This window comes from Vigna radiata, chromosome 9, assembly GCF_000741045.1.
Source record: "Vigna radiata var. radiata cultivar VC1973A chromosome 9, Vradiata_ver6, whole genome shotgun sequence".
Lineage (NCBI taxonomy): Eukaryota > Viridiplantae > Streptophyta > Magnoliopsida > Fabales > Fabaceae > Vigna > Vigna radiata.
In genome coordinates, this window is record NC_028359.1 from 5,082,994 (window position 1) to 5,088,550 (window position 5,557).

Here is a 5,557-nt window from a genome sequence, read left to right on the forward strand (position 1 = left end):
ATTCTTTTATTCTTTTTTTCTTTTAAACCACAATAGTACATTGAATTCTATGGGGATTTGACTTATTATTGTTAGCCAAAAGCTAAATAGTTAGCCCCTTTTTAATTCTTTTTTATGTTTTCTTTTAAATCACCAATAATATGTCAAATCCTCATTCGAAGTATTATTTGTCAACCAAAAGCCAAAGAGTTACTCTCTTTTTAATTTTCTTTTCTTTGAAACCACCAATATTACGTTGAATTCTATGAGTATTGGACATATTATTAGTCAACTAGAACACAAAGAGTTATCCCTTTTTTATTCTTTTTTCTTTTAATCTAACAATAAACGTCGAACAACTTGAGGGTTTCGACGTTTTATTTGCCATCCAGAAGCCGAATCAAATTTAAGATTTTAGTAAAAGTATGAAGGGTATTAAAGACTTTTAACCTAAGAAAAATGAATACATCTCTTTATTGAATCAAAATCTAGAAGCTTATTATTTAAAACATTATCTGATTTACGTAAAAAAATTAAATGAAAAATTTAATGATTAGATTATTAACGGTAATTCCTTTAAGTAAGTTATTAAATCATCTTATTTATTTTATGCGTTTTTTTTATGAAAGAGATATGCATTTAATTTTTTTTTAATTAATTAATTAATGAGTATTTAATATTTTTGAGAAAATTCTATAAATTTCTTTAATATAGTAATAAGATGTGTATATGGTTGCCAATTATTTTTGATTAATTAAATCTAGCCCTTGAAGTTTAAACGAGTAACCTAATCAGTGGACTGAAAAAATTGTGACAAAAAAAGAAATATTTTAAATGTAATAATTCCAACCACGCATCGATTTGATGTCAAGGTAACTGTTTTTTCATTAAGAAACTTTTCAAAGAACATAATGGTAAATTAAATGTGGGAAGTCTGAAAAAAAAAACAATCAAAAAAAGTAAAAGGTGCCCCACTGATATTAATCTATATGTTTGTAAAGTTATAATAATGACATTAATAGATTTTTAATTAGCTATAATTTTAATTTAATACCATATATTTGTCACCCATGCCGTTGGGATTTTCTTTCCCATTCAGTCCATCAATTTTAATTGTCCAGATTTGTTCAAAACCATTTCCCAGCCTATATAAAGGTGAGGTTCAGACATGGATACTGCATACCTTTCCCTCTTTCTTATTCTTCAAAACAGTGTCTTAGGTTAGAAATAGGAGTTTCCTTCACTCCAACTATTAGAAGATATGATTATGGTAAACCTCTGCTGCTGGTTCATGGATACCTATACTTTCGTAACAACATGTGACTGAACGAAATCAAAGGTTTGCATGAATCAGGAGATGAGTTACCTTCATCTTTTTGTATTGGAGTGAAGGGATCTCCAAGGGTTACACTGTACCGTCTTCATCACATTATTATTCTCTGTGTATATCTTGTCTTCACTTTTGGGTTTGAAAATGTCGCTGAGTTGAGGGCTTTTGATTTTTCTTCCGTCAATCGGAAATCTGGATGAAAACACTCCGATGTGATGCTAATCCTTATATGTCCTAAGAACAAGTTTTTTTTTTTAAAAAAAATTATTATTCTATGAGAGTATACTATTCCGATTGTCTGACTCCAATTCGATATTAGAAGATGAATATTATACATATAAAAGCTGACTTATGGTTAAGGAATTAGACTTAAATCTGTCCTGTTTTCATTTTAAATTTTATTAAGAATAAAGATATTTTGACACACACTTTTGAAAAAACATTCATTTGACATTTCACTTCTTTTTAACATTTATTAAAAATAAAAGAGTAATTTTGGAAGAAAAGGTGAAAAGTAGTGTGTCATTTGAATGTTTTTGCTACGTAGGTGTGTCATTGTACCATTGCCCTTTTATTAATAGATATAATTATATTGATTTTGACCTAAAAGTAACTTCGAGTCAAAGAAGATTCCCTCTCTTTTTTTTCTGTAGAAGATATTTAATTTTTATCGAAATGAAAAATATTTAATAGTTATTTGATTAAAAGCATTCACTAATATGTTAAACTCTTCTTATACATGTTTATTTTGGCTATTAGGAATCCAAATGTTGGACAGAAAAGAAAAAGTTGAACACCAAATATTGTAGAAGAATCATAAATTTATTTAGTCTTTGGGTTGAAAATAGTGTCAATATCTTATGTAGAATGAATTTAAATTTTTATATTAAAAATTTGAGAAGAATTTCAGTGTATTGACAAGAGGAGGTTCAACCACTTGATTATCTTTACATATAGATTTTCCTTGCAAATGGTCGTTACTATTGTAGGGAAAATGAGTGTTCATGCTGGGTTTTAATGTCTATTAATCTTCAAAGAAAAAAGGAGTATAAAGAAAATGTTTATGTATATCACTCTTCCTGTTCCATTAATTCTATCTTAGTGGTTGTTTTGGGAAACAAGAGGTGCAAGTCGCATTCAATGTATCGTTTTACCATTTAAAGATAGTTTGAGAAAGAAGAACACTGTGTTGAATATTATAGTGATAGTAACTTCTACAACCACTGTTTTTTTCTCTTATGTAGTATAATTTCTCTTCTTTCATTTGAAAAATGTTATTGCTGATTGTGGTTCAAGTGATATTGTCTAATAATAATATACTCTTCAAGCTAAAATTTTTGTCTTTACGTTGAAAATATTGTCTAAATTTCTCCTATTACAGAAAATTATTTTCTTCACATTGGAAACTTTATTCCTCGTCTGAAGTTTCATTTTTCCCCATAAAATTTATTATAGAATCATTATAAATCACATATCATATACCATATGAAAAATATGTGGCCTTAAATAATTCATATAGTAAATTCACCTGACTGCAATAAAGTTTGCTGGGCGGATTTAGTTAAGAAACTATCCTAATTGTTTTCCACGTGAGATCTTTTGGACAAAATCCACTGGGTGGATCAAGTCTAAAAGGAATCATGGTTTTTTAGATGACTAAGTCAAATCTATACATTGGGCAAATTAAGCAAAATCTTAAATTCTGTACAATTTTCCTAAAATCATTTAATTTCTAATTCAAGTATTCAGTTTAAAATGCACTAAATAAAACATTTAAAGTCTAATTTGCATGGTAATTAGTATCATTCCCTTTGATATGTCAAATTTAAGTTCAATCATAAAACCAACATGAATATCAAATTTAATGTATTTAACTTTAAATAATACATTAACAACTTCAAAATCAATTATATTTCAAAATTAAGAATCAACAATCAAATAACTTTCCTTACTTTGAAATTGTCTGTGTCTAGGCGATAAAAAGGAAGGGTAGAATGCACCAACACTTGTATTTACCCAGTAAAATTTATTAAAACAATTAAGACACGAATAAAAAGTTTTTTTTATTAACAAAATTAAATATATTAATAGACAATTGGATAATCCCACCATGTGCAAAAAAGAAAACAATAGACATTCTTTCTTGAAAAGCTTTGTCTCTTCATGAAAATATCATTTTTTTATTATTAGTCAATTTGTGTATTCTCCACAATCAAATATCTATTTTTTTATTATTAGGAAATTTGTGTATTATTTCTCCACAATCAATAATTCATCTGCACATGTCACCAAACAAAATTTCAATCCATTTTTGTTTCATAAGAAAATATATCTTAATGAAAGACTAGAAAGAGACCTTATGTTAATTTTGAGAGACTTTTTTTGAGAGTTTTGAAGGTATTTCCAAGAGTGTAATCTAGGAGGCAACATTAACTTAAAGGGTGATTTTCAAAATTTTGAAGAGTTTAAAATAATGAAAAATGGAAATGAAGTAGAAATTTTTTCAAGATTAAAGGTTGAAATAAAGAAATATGGTTTAGTAATAAATTGAAAAAAGTTCAAATATTAAAAACTTCCATATCAGCTTTAACTATTATTGAGAGAATGTGTGTCAATAGTAACACTTTTTCTTGTTCTCGACTTGTTCTCTTTCCTCCTCTTTTTCTTGTGTTTTTTTCTTCAAACTTTTTACTTCTTTCCTCCTCCTTTTTTTTTCTTTCTTGCTCTTTTTTCTCTTTTCTTTCTTGTTCCTTTTTATCTTTTCTTTCTTGCTTCCTTCTCATGTATTCCTCTTCTCTTATTTTTTTTTTTTTTGTATTCTCCCATCTTTTTGTTTCAGAATAGCAAGTTGGATTCCTCTTTTAATTTTCTCCTCTTCTTTTTGTATAGCCCCTTGCATTCTCCAAATTTTTAACTTTATGGAGTTTCTTTTCTAGAGCCACTTCCAACTTGGTAAAAAGGATCCTAGACATCTTTATGCTTTTTATTTTTGGATTTTTGATTAAGAAACATTTTCTATCAAAAAAAAAATTCTTTAAGTTTACTTCCAAGAAAAAGAAGTGAATCACTAAATATTGCTTAAAAATCAATTCTCTAGTTTGATCCATATTCTCGTTTAGTTTAGTGCTTCTTCAACCATATTTTAGAATGTCTTTCCAGAATCGAGGTTCTTCCTTTCCAAAACTTTTTCATTTTCACTTTTATAGTAAGGACATCTTAAAAAGTTTCAAGTTTTTTTACTTTCAATCTATCATTTTCTATAGATTTACATATTTCTTATTTTACCAAACAATCTTATCCTCGTATCACCATCCCATAAAAAATTCCTCTATATTCCGGTTTATGTCCCTATCACACTATGTGATACTTACAAATTGATATAAATTAAAAAGGTGTTAATGATAACACAAATTTTATCAAAGTCACCCGAGCCAGAGATATATATTCCTTTCCATTTAGTTAACATTTTTCTTAAATTTCATACCATATCTTTCAAAAATTCTTTTCTTCTATAATTTTCTTTTATTAATTCCTAGATATGTACATGGAAAATACATTAATCCTTAAGATTTACTATAAATCTGTCACTATGATCCTATATTTAATTTTTATATCTCGCTTTTATGAAAGTTGAACCAGAAAAGAGAATACTATTTCTAGATTTATAGCATATAACAAAAAAAACTAAAACACTTACAATTACATCCAAAAAAATTTAAGAATAAATAGATTTTAGAGTAAAAATAAATTTACTCTAAATTCAATTATATTGGAAATTAATTATTCTATATTTCAAAGTATTTTAATAGGTAGATATGCTCTTTAAAAAATGAAAAATAAAATAAAATAAAAAATGGAAAAGAAAACTTTAAAAAAGGTGACATTTTAAAAATTATAATGTTATAGTTTTTATATATAATATGTTAAATTAAATTATTTATTATATGATCAATTAAAATTAATAATAAAAGAGAGATAAAGACACCTAATATCTTCCTACAAGACACATACGATCATTATGATGTTTTAATGGAAAAGACGTTTTTGTTTGCTATAAATAGGCGTGATAAAAAGAATGAATAGCATGTCCATTATCATTTTATTTTACTTAGCACCTTTTTCCCTCCACATTTTCAGAAAATTTGTTATGACAAAATTATTCTTTACTTTTTAACCATTTTATTTTTAATCTTATTTACCAAACTTTAAATTATTTTTCACTTTGGATTTTCAAATTCAGGAAAAAAT